We start from the raw sequence: 12250 nt of genomic DNA, 5'->3' as shown, positions 1-12250 counted from the left end.
TATTCCGGATTGATTGTACTGTTAGGAAGTTTTCCTTTCTAGCTCTCTAGGATTCAGAACTATACTGGGTATAGAATTGATTGTATATGAAGTGATACTTGCTGTCTTCTGTTAATACATCTATAATGAATGCTGCTGCTGTGTTCTGGCCTTTTATACTGTTGATGTGGAACGGTGCACTGTGACGTCATAGGTAACTTGTCATTGCTTGGAAAACATACAGTCTGCCTCTAGTGGTAAAGCGTGGAAATACAACTGAATGGGAATCCTTTCTTACAGTACTGTATTTGATTGTTACAGTTTTTAATCTGCATTTAATGTAGATAATAAATTCTGTAACAATTAAATATCTAAATAACATATATATATATATATATATATATATATATATATATATATATATATATATATATATATATATACAGTGGTACCTCGACATACGAGTGCCCTAACATACGAGTTTTTTGAGATACGAGCGGTCACTCGGTCAATTTTTTGCTTTGATACGCGAGCAAAAACTTGAGATACGAGCTCGAGACGCCTCAGTCAGTGTTGCTGATTCGTCTCGATACACGAACACAAACAAAGGTCTGAATGTGCGCGCGCACTAACACGTGGCTGTGACGAATCTCGCGATGAATCAGCAACACTGGCCTCAGTCAGTGTGCTTGTTTGCCTTGCTGTCGAAACATCATTGATAAGTTGTGATCGCGTTTTGTGCTTGTTTTTTTTTTGTCTTGTCTTGTGTAGTCTTATGTTGTTTGTCTGCATTGTTTTTTGTCTGCACTGTTTGCACCAGGTTGCACTTGATGCACTTTATGTAGCTTTGTGTTGTGTTGTAGCTTTATGTTGTTTAGTGTAGCACCAGGGTTCCGGAGGAACGTTGTCTCGTTTTTACTGTGTACAACTGTGTATTTTAGAAATGACAATAAAAGCCTCTTGACTTGACTTGATGTCTATTGAATTAAAGCGTGAAATCATAGGAAAACATGAGCAAGGTGTGCGAGCGATTGACTTGGCGAGGCAGTACGGGCGTAGTACTTCAATGATATGTACTATGCTTAACCAGTTTATTTCTTTACATTCTCTTTTATTATGTTTTTATACAATATTTGTCATTTATAAATACATTTTTCTTATTCAAAAACACGTAACAAAAACAACTGGGGTGGCATTTTGGGGGCTGGAACGGATTAATGGCATTTCAATTAATTTCAATGCGGAAATTTGCTTTGAAATACGAGCAACTTGACATACGAGCAAGGTTACGGAACGAATTAAACTCGTATGTCGAGGTACCACTGTATATATATTTGACATGTTGCTCTTTTTAACATTTTAACTTTGTACTTAATAATATATGCTGCTGGACCTGCACTGCATGGTTTTAAGTCATTTTATTGAATGTTTGATTTCTGTACTGTTGAACAAACCGAATTCGGAAGATTTTGTACTTTTTTGCGTATTTCCTTATAAATAAATAAGTTGCTTTCTAGCTTTGGGTACAGCCATGGGTGTGTAGATGAGATTACCACAGAACGAGCTTCCTCTATCCCAGACACACACACATTTCCGGTGCTTCTTTATTTGCTATCCAGCCAAAACTGTTTATTCTTTCACACTCGTAATGAATATAAAAAAAAGGTTATGCGTCTTTTTTTCCTTAACAATTCTAAGATATAAGAGATATAAACTCGCAAATGCAAGCATGGGCGTAAATCCTGGGGGGGGGGGGGGGGGACAATCCTCGGATGGGGGGGGGTATATGACTTATCTAGTTAACGTTAGCTTGTTTACAATAGCTTGTAGCATAGTGCACTGACACTAACACGTCAAAGCCGTTTCCCATGCAGTGTTTTATTTGGGAAGACTTGGCATAATAACATTAACGGCCACAATTAGCATATTGTTTAGCTGTGCATTTACTAAATGAGCACTGTGCTACGTCTGAACTGACCCCAGTGTATTTTTTTGTATAATCAATTTCTATTCTGTTCTTAAGTGTCTTCATTAATTTAAAATAAAATTTTAAACCTTTTTTAATTCCTTGTTTTGCTTTGTCATTGAACCTGAGAAAAACTTTGAAAATAATCATAATGACGCAGTCTGCATGCTACAATAATAATGATAAAAGCAAAGTTTTTCACTGTGGGGACACTGTGTCTTTATAAGTACAATTTGACTGTATTATTTGTGTCCCCTTCATAAATTGCTCATGAGAAATTTTATATTTATTGTCCCCCCTACTGTTAAATGAAATTTACGCCCATGATTACAAGGTATAAATTCACAATTCTCCTTTTTTTTCTCGCAATTGCGAGTTTATAACTCATTTGCACCTTTTATTGTAAACAGAGCTTTGTATGCCATTTTCCCTACGACAAGTTATGGCCATATTAACTCTAAATCCTTTATGATTTGTGTGTTATTATAGATATGGAAGTCTATTATGTGCTTTGCCAGAAAGTGTCTCTTTCTTCTCAAGTGACTTTCTTCTCGCAATAGAGTTTATATCTCGCAATTCTGACTTTTTCCTCAAAACTGTGAGATATAAACTCGCTATTGTGAGAAAAAAGTCAGTATTGTATCGCAATAACCTTTTTACATTTTTCATTCAATGCTGGAAACAGGCTTCCATAGATATATGCTGATGCGTCGAGATCAACCTCTTCGCGTACTTTATCTTCTTCCTGCTGCAAATAAAACAGAGCATCAGAACATTTCTGCCATCTGCTGGACCGGAGTACTGCAGCGTTGCTATTTCACAGTACAGTATACAGTTGAACCTCGGGTTACGAATTGAAATCGTTCCGGTACTTTATTCTTAACCTAAAAAGTTTGTATCCCGATACGAATTTCCCCATAAGAATGAACAGAAACTTCGGTAATTTGTTGTGGACAACCAAAAATATTACTTTAAAAATAAAAATAAAGCCAATATACACTAATTGTTATGCAGCGTATTTATTCAGTCTAAGGCAGAGCCAACACAAAAACACCCGCAGAGAAACGGGATAAACTGGCAAAAGGCAGTCCGTATATAATATCCACGGTGCGTGATGGCGGACGCGCGGCGCGGAGGCAGCGACGGAGAAGCGTCGGTAGTCCGAGGTGCGCTGGGGAAGACACACGCTACCGTGGAGAGAGCGAGGAGTCCGGGATGAGACGGTGCGTAGCGGGAGAAGCATGCAGGGATTCCTGACACTAATATTTACTTTTAAAATGTTATATTGAAATCATAACATATAAAAGAGGAAAACATTATCTTTACTGGGTACTTTACCTTTGAGAAGACTCGCTGCTGGCATGATGGAGACGTTCGTAAAAGGGGGAGGAGGGAGAGTTATTGTTTGGAAGGAGAATCTTATTATATTATATTATTTATATATTATTATATATTATATTATAGAATATTAATGAATATTAACTAAATAAAGACACAGTGTTAACACGAACGCTGAGACAATTCTCTCGCTAGGTACACAGGACGCAAACTGATGCGACGAGCTGCGTGGGAAAGCATGGATGGAGATACGAAAATAACCAACTTGCCTGCGATTTTTTGGTGCGCGACGTTCGTATCCCGAAATTTTGTTCGTAACCAGGGGCAAAAATTTTGATGAACTGCGATTCGTAACCTGAATTATACGTATGCCGGGGCGTGCGTAACCCGAGGTTCCACTGTATTCAGTTTCATAATATAGTTTAACATGACGTAAGGCTGGAAATAGGGATATAAAATCTTTTGCTTACTATAATTTTAACGTACTAATTCACTCTTTAGGTAACAACAAAAAAAAAAAATTTAAATCAGCATTTTTAATTAGATTAGATTCAACTTTATTATCATTGTGCAATGTACATTTACAGAGCCAATGAACAATGAATTGCAGTTAGCATCTAACCTGAAGTGCATAAGTGGCCTATTTACAATAGACAACAGTAGATAAATAGGGTATGAGGTCCATATATACAGGGATGAAGGTGAATATTGTACAGAAGGTGCAGTAGGTAATATATGGTTTATATAGTAATACTGTGCAAAGATTATGCATAGACAGAGAAAATAATATACTCAAATGACATGATATATTTATGTACAAGTATGAATGTGCAGTATGTATGCTACAGTATATACAGTATAAACATGGGTAGAATGTACAGTAGGGCAAATGTGAGTTATAGATGGTGCGAAAAGAAATGTGTAGTGGATTAGCAGTGCAAAATACACAGAAAGTGACAATGCAGTATTGATCCAGCTGTTCAGTGCAGTAACAGCCACAGGAAAACAGCAATTCTTCAGTCTGTTTGTGCAGCTCTGAGGCACCTCTAGCAACTGCCCAATGGGAGAAGGGTGAATAGTCCATGGTTGGGGTGAGAGGCATCTTTTATGATGCTCGTCACCCTTTGCAGACAGCGTTTACAGTAAATGTCCTTCAAAGTCAGTAGTTGAATGCTGATGATTGGTCGTGCAGTTTTCACCACCCCTGTCGTTGTGCAGCAATGACGTTGTCCAGTTTAGCTTCCAAAAGCAGCTACAGTTGCTACCGCTGTCCAGCAGCTACCATTGTCCAGAGACGTTGTCCAATTTAGTTACCATCCTGCTTTCTCCCACCTACTGTACAGTGTCCAGGGGAATCCCCAGGACTGAGGTGGAATTCCTGATCAGCTGAATGTTCACTAGTGATAATGAAGTTTGTTTGTGCCTACAGAAATCCACCATTAGTTCTTTTGTCTTCTCGCATTTATCTGAAGGCAGCTTCATTGGCACCAGTCCACAAAGTTCTGGATCAGTCCCATGTACTCCCTGTCATCATTATCTGTGATCAGGCCGACAATGGTAAAGTCATCAAACAACTTCTGCAGGTGACAGTTTGCTGAGCTGAACATGAAGTCTACAGTGTAGATGATGGAATGGAACAGGGCTAGAACCGTTTCCTGCGGGGCTCAGTGTTGCAGACAACCGTGTCAGACTCACAGGCACGAGTCTGAGGTAATCCAATATCCAGGTAAATACCAACAGATTTGACAAAGCAAAAAAAACACAGATAAAGATTTGATTTTCAGAGTCCCCGAGGACATGGCTGATACTCTAGCACAGATAGGATGGCAAAATGGCAAGTGTATTTTTATGTTAGAGTTTCTATCCCACCAGGTTTCAGCAGTCACATCACCTAATACTGCAAGACCTTCAGAAATGACAGTGTGGCTCTTGGTAGCTTCATTGTAGCAAATTGAACAGGGTGTAGCAAATTGCACATTTATACTATAACATTTTTCCCTACATACATACAAGTTACCTAATATCAAATCCTCAGGAAAAACACAATGCACAGAAAGAATGTACAAAAATCCATTAAAAAAATGCATGGAAAACCCAGGGCCATTTTATAAGGTTAATATTGATGCTTTTGCAAGAGTTGACGTAAAGGAGAAAGGAGAATTGCATTGTAATTGCAATGAGAAAGGAGAATTGCATTGTGTTTATGGGGTTTCTTGCTTTAGTAATGCCATTCATTCTTGCCGCATTAGACACCTGTCTGTGATGCAGTGTTCCATATAATGTGTTTCGGTGTAATATTAATGGTTTCTATAGCCAAAGCATCATAATGAAGGTATTAAGAGGTGCAATGATTCAGATAGGACACCATGGAAAAACAAAGATCTTTTGGTTCACAAAATCAGGTTTTAAACTTATGTGACATTTATGTTAACAATATTTTCTTAAATTTTGCATATTAATAAAAGTTTGAGCCTTGCACAATAAATTCAGTTTATTGCATAATATGTCTTAGGAAATAAATTTAAGACATAAGGTTTTACAAATTACATTTGTTCATGCAAAGAAAATTGGAACATTAAATCATGCTAATTGATGAAGATTCTCTATTGATCAAACCTCTGCATATGTTGTCAAACAGCCCATTATTATCTTTACTTTTTGCCATTGCAACCCAGCCATTAGGGAGGCACAAGCCAGTGCACTCTTAGTGCCGGTCCCAAACCCGGGTAAATGGGGAGGGTTGCGTTAGGAAGGGCATCCAGCGTAAAACATGTGCCAAATCAAATATGCGGATCACAAATGAGAATTTCATACCGGATCGGTCGAGGCCCGGGTTAACAACGACCGTCACAGGTATCGTTAGCCGACAGGGTACCAGTGGAAATTGGGCTACTGTTGGCCAAAGGAGCAGAAGGAGAGATGGAAGACGTCTACTGAGACGGCAGGAAAAGTAGCAGTCAAATCAAATATGTGGATCACAAATGAGAATTTCATACCAGATCGGTCGACGCTCTGGTTAACAACGACCGCCACAGGTATCGTTAGCCGACAGGGTACCAGTGGAAATTGGTCTACTGTTGGCCGAAGGAGGAGAAGGAGAGGAGGAAGACGTCTACAGAGACGGCAGGAAAAGGAGCAGTGTAGGAGAGTGGAGGTTCGGGTTGGTACTTTAAATGTTGGTACTATGACGGGTAAAGGGAGAGAGATAGCTGATATAATGGAGAGGAGAAAGGTAGATATGTTGTGTGTTCAGGAGACCAAGTGGAAAGGGAGTAAGGCCAGGAACATTGGAGGTGGGTTCAAACTGTTCTATCATGGTGTGGATGGAAAGAGAAATGGTGTAGGGGTGATTCTAAAGCAAGAGTACAGTAAGAGTGTAGTGGAGGTGAAGAGAGTTTCTGATAGGGTGATGAACGTGAAGCTGGAAGTTAAAGGGATGATGATAAATGTCATCAGTGCCTATGCTCCTCAAGTTGGCTTTGAGATGGAGGAGAAGGAAAGATTCTGGAGTGAATTAGATGAAGTGGTAGATGGTGTACCTAGGAAAGAACGATTGGTGATTGGGGCAGACTTTAATGGGCATGTTGGTGAAGGGAACAGAGGTGATGAGGAGGTGATGGGTAGGTATGGCCTTAAGGAGAGGAATGTGGAAGGGCAGATGGTGGTAGATTTTGCTAAAAGGATGGAAATGGCAGTGGTGAACACTTATTTTAAAAGAAGAAGGAGGATCATAGGGTGACGTATAAGAGTGGAGAAAGGTGCACACAGGTGGACTATGTTCTATGCAGGAGATGCAACCTGAAGGATATTGGAGACTGTAAGGTGTTGGCAGGGGACAGTGTAGCTAGACAGCATCGGATGGTGGTCTGTAGGATGGTTTTGGAGGCGAAGAAGAAAAGAAGGAGAGTGAGGACTGAAAGAAGAATAAGATGGTGGAAACTGAAGGAGATAGAGTGTAGTGTGAGGTTCAGGGAAGAGGTCAGACAGGGGCTCGGTGGTGGTGAAGAGGTGTTGGGTGATTGGGAAACTACTGCAGGAGTGATGAGGGAGGCAGCTAGAAAAGTACTTTGTGTGAAATCTGGAAATAGAAAGAAAGACAAGGAGACGTGGTGGTGGAATGAGGAAGTGCAGGAGAGCATAAGGAGAAAGAGGTTGGCAAAACAGTAGTGGGATAGACAGAGTGATGAGAAAAGTAGGCAGGAGTACAAGGAGATGCGGCAGCAGGTGAAGAGGGATGTGGCGAAAGCCAAGAAAAAGGCATATGAGCAGCTGTATGTGAAATTGGACACTAAGGAAGGAGAAAAGGATTTATACCGATTGGCCAGGCAGAGGGACCGAGCTGGGAAGGATGTGCTGCAAGTTAGAGCAGTAAAGGATGGAGAGGGAAATGTCTTGACTAGTGAGGAGAGTGTGTTGAGAAGGTGGAGGGAGTATTTTGAGCAGCTGATGAATGAGGAAAATCAGAGAGGGAGAGAAGGTTGGATGCAGTGGAGTTTTTAACCAGATTGTTTAACAAGATTCTGGAAGGTGGGAGGATGGAGAAGGAGTGTGCTGGTACTGATCTTTAAGCATAAGGGAGATGTGCAGACCTGCAGTAACTACAGGGGAATTAAGTTGATCAGTCACACCATGAAGTTATGGGAAAGAGTAGTGAAAGCCAGGCTGAGAGAAGAGGTGACCATCTGTGAGCAACAGTATGGTTTCATGCCGAGGAAGAGCACCACAGATGCCTTATTTGCTTTGAGGATGTTGATGGAGAAGTATAGTGAAGGACCGAAGGAATTGCATTGTGTATTTGTGGATTTAGAGAAAGCGTATGACAGGGTGCCGAGAGAGGAGCTGTGGTACTGTATGAGGAAGTCAGGTGTGTCAGAGAAGTGTGTGAGGGTGGTGCAGGACATGTATGAGGACAGTGTGACAGCAGTGGAGTGTGCAGTAGGAACGACAGACTGGTTCTGGGTGAGGGTTGGACTACATCAAGGATCGGCCCTGAGCCCTTTCCTGTTTGAAGTGGTGATGGACAGGTTGACGGACGAGGTCAGACAGGAGTCTCCCTGGACGATGATGTTTGCGGATGATATTGTGATTTGTAGTGAGAGTAGTGAGCAGGTTGAGAAGAGCCTGGAGTGGTGAAGATATGTGCTGGAAAGAACGGGAATGAAAGTCAGTAGGAGTAAGACAGAGTACATGTGTGTGAATGAGAGAGAGGGCAGTGGAGTGGTGCGGTTGCAGGGAGAAGAGGTGGAGAAGGTGGAGGAGTTCAGGTACCTGGGGTCAACAGTGCACAGTAATAGAGAGTGTTGTAGCGTCTGGCACAGATCATTTAGATTTCATGTCCCAGGCATTCCTTTTAATCTATGACATCTTCACCTCAATCAAAAGTTGAAACTTTTATTGGGGGTGATATATCCGTAAAGTGTCCCACTCCCCCTTTCAAAGACACGAATTCTCTAATCCTAAAACACACACACCCACACACAACTGGCTCCAGAAGGTCTGAATCCTACCACAAGACGAGATAACCCCATGCAGGTTCTCTGTTTGACCGCATAGAGACCTCGACCATAAAAACACCCACACATGCACACACACACACACACACACACACACACACACACACACACACACACACACACACACACACACACACACACACACACACAGATACAATAAAGCATTCCTTTTTCTAATTAAACAAAATGAATAAGATGCTCCACATCCCACGACATTAACCTATACTTGTATGTATCTCCTTTATTGTTTATAGTTGTACGCTAAAGATCCTACTAATGTAACTATTCAGTAACTATTAATGTGTCTCTTCTATTAAGGCTTAATTGACTTAAAATTATCTGTTCTTTACTTTCCTGACAAGGGTGCATTTCATTTGATCAGAATACGACATTGTACTAACATCCGTTATACGTTAATTACTGGTCCCAGCACGTTAATGTATACCTGTTCTAATGCTGTATGTCCTTTTAAGGCCTGATGTCAGAATTTATACAAAATGATCTGCTTTCACTTTCCTAATGAAAGTGCATTTTGTTTTGTGTTTTCAATTTTTTTTTATCAGAACATAATGTCGTAGTAACATTAGTTACACTTTGACTACTGATCTATGTATGTAATGTACCGCTGCCGTTATGCCGTCAATCCTCTCGTGTTTAGTATCCAAATGACCACAAAATTATCTGTAACTTACTTTTCAAACAATGGTACATTCTATTGGATCACGAAAGTCACCATACCGTCTTAATACACTTCAGATAAAACTTTAAAGTTCTGTAATCCAAACCATGCCCACAAACACATGAAACAAAGGGGGGTTTTTCCCTCCAAAATCTCAACCCTTAGTATTGGCCGTTCCCACAAAGATGGGTGGAGTTCGAGACCTTTAAAATGTCACAAACACCACCAATCGTTGGTCAGACGTACGAAACAGCTTATAAACGACTCCCTCTTTCTTCAAGATCTTCCGGCAAGCTTCACTTCCAAGAACAACCACTGCTCTGATCTTCAGGAGAACCTGGAAGAACATCTGACCCCACCCTAACTGGCTCTTCAAAGATTTCCTTTTCGCATCCGGACTCTTGTGCAACAAGCCAATGCAAGTAACCGTTTCCTTTACCAACAAATTTAGATGCGTATTTTAAGTCTTAGTGAATCTTAAGGTGAATTTAAATTCCTGTGATGATTTCCCAGTTAGGGTGTGCTTAATTTTGAAGCTTAAGCATTTCCATCCCTCCTCTTTCCATTCTCTCTTTCTTCTTTTTCCTTTCTCTTCCTCCTTTCCTAGTTTTAACCTTTGTTTATTTTATTTTTGTTTTCTTTATTTCTTTGTTTGTTAGTGTAGCTAGTTCTATGTGTGTTTGTCTCATTTATTAAACGCCATATTTTTCACAAGTAAGTGTCTCTGAGTACGTTCGCAAATGCAAAGTTCCCGCTACATCCGGTCTGAACTACATGCTCTTTTAATTTCATTTACGGTATAAAGTAAAAGGGGGTTATGTCTTTCTTGGCCAGGGAGATACCTCTTTTATAGAATTAATATAAAATTATACTGTCTGTTTGGCGGACGAACAGACAAATAAGTGTAATGTTAATTCCATTACCGTCAATTCAACTTAAATATTTATAATTACTATAAATATTTACCTTTCTTTGCGAGCTAAATTCGCTACAGTGTGTTAGAGAAGTAAAGAAAAGAGTGCAGGCAGGGTGGAGTGGGTGGAGAAGAGTGACAGGAGTGATTTGTGATAGTAGGGTATCTGCAAGAATGAAAGGGAAAGTTTATAGGACTGTGGTGAGACCTGCAATGTTGTATGGATTAGAGACAGTGGCATTGAGTAGAAGACAGGAGGTGGAGCTGGAGGTAGCAGAGCTAAAGAAGGTTTTCGTTGGGAGTGACGAGGATGGACAAGATTAGAAATTAGTTTATTAAAGGGACAGCGCATGTAGGATGTTTTGGTGACAAGGTGAGGGCGGCGAGATTGAGATGGTTTGGACATGTGCAGAGGAGGGACATGAATTATATTGGTAGAAGAATGCTGAGGATGGAGCCACCAGGTAGGAGGAAAAGAGGAAGGCCAAGGAGGAGGTTCATGGATGTGGTGAGGGAAGACATGCAGGTAGTTGGTGTGAAAGAGGCAGATGTAGAGGACAGGGTGGTATGGAGACGGATGATCCGCTGTGGCGACCTCTAATGGGAGCAGCCGAAAGAAGAAGAAGAAGAAGAAGAAGAAGAAGAAGAAGAAGAAGAAGAAGACTTTTTGCCATTGCCACTACCATGTTGGTTAAAATTCAACTGTTGCTTTTGTCTGTGAAGGTGCCTCTTTGGACTACTTTGGATTTAACCGTTTTAATTGTATATAAAGTATCCTGTAAAAAGCACACAAACAACAAACACTTATAATACCACATAGAAAATGGTAACTACTATGTCTTCTCTTGGTGAATTAAGTGTGGAAATTGTCATATTATTGTGGTTGTTTTCTTCTCAAACATTGACATTTACTCTGTGTGTAGTTAATGGGAATTTAAATTGTATCTGCATAGAACATGCTTTTCATGTTTAAATAAAAAGAATATTTAATCTTGATATTGCCCTGTTTTTGATTTTTTTTATAGTTTAATCATATATTGGGTTGTAACAGCCCATTCTTTCTACAGTAAAACTCTGTTGTATGAGCAACCTATAGTACGAGCAAACGGAGATACGAGCGACTTCGCTCACAAAATTTTACCCTGTTTCACCAGCCAATTTCAAAGGCACGAGCAAACCCACGCTGCCGATTCCGTTTTCCCCGGAGGGTCGCATCAGTTGCTTAGTTGATGACGTATCACTCGGTCGCTCTCGTTGTTTAGTGCAGCAAAAACTTAAGGTTATTAAAACAAAACAAAAAAAATACATTCTAAAAATACATTTTCAATAAAAGCTAGACATTTGAGAGAAGAGGTCAGCCAACCCTGAAGCTAGCTAGCTTGTCTCAGCCCGGGAAAGGGTTTGTTTGCCACTTCCAGACCAGTGAATACGAGCGGTACCACTGGCCTACAGTCTCAGAGGAGCGGTGCAAATTTTGAGTCTGCATCTCTGGTGTGTAGGTTGTATTGTATTTACATATTTTTTATGTTTTTGTCATGTTATCAGACAAATATTGATTCTGAACTGCTCCAGATGATGTGGGTGGCACAGTTGAGGTTGTAGTGTAGAGGTTTGGAGTCTTAACTGGGTTTTTTGCTTTAATAAAATGGTATTCACCCTCCATATGTGAAATGCCTCTCTCTCTGTAATGCCATCTACATTGCAATTATAGAAACCATCAATACTTTACAAAAACCCAATATAACAATGCGTTGTTATATTGTGTTTTTTTTTGTATAGAATTGATGGTTTCTATAATTGCGACATAATGGTGGTATTAAGAGGTGGATTAACTAAGTTCCCACTGAAGGCCCAGGCACTAA

At 40.2% G+C, this 12250-nt stretch overlaps 1 protein-coding gene and 2 long non-coding RNA genes across 3 annotated transcripts in view; 2 read left to right on the top strand and 1 right to left on the bottom strand.

Moving 5' to 3' along the window:
- Positions 1-3910, bottom strand: part of LOC310731998 (tartrate-resistant acid phosphatase type 5-like) — a 146233-nt gene extending 142323 nt beyond the window's left edge. Inside the window, exon 1 of the mRNA XM_083552146.1 lies at positions 3906-3910. The gene's annotated coding sequence lies outside the window, so the exon portion shown is untranslated. The remainder of the gene's footprint in view (positions 1-3905) is intronic.
- On the top strand, positions 408-948 carry LOC310732275. Its single transcript, XR_014535431.1, has 2 exons — positions 408-478; positions 532-948. It is a non-coding gene; the product is annotated as an uncharacterized lncRNA (long non-coding RNA).
- A 2042-nt stretch (positions 3911-5952) lies between the features above and the next one.
- LOC310732256 lies at positions 5953-7202 on the top strand. Its single transcript, XR_014535424.1, has 2 exons — positions 5953-6136; positions 6319-7202. It is a non-coding gene; the product is annotated as an uncharacterized lncRNA (long non-coding RNA).
- The last annotated feature ends 5048 nt before the right edge of the window (positions 7203-12250 follow it).

The sequence above is a fragment of the Silurus aristotelis genome, assembly GCF_946808225.1.
Source record: "Silurus aristotelis genome assembly, chromosome: 1".
NCBI classification, from domain to species: Eukaryota; Metazoa; Chordata; class Actinopteri; order Siluriformes; family Siluridae; genus Silurus; species Silurus aristotelis.
The sequence above is the reverse complement of the archived record's forward strand: the minus strand, read 5'-3'. Positions and strand labels throughout refer to the sequence as shown.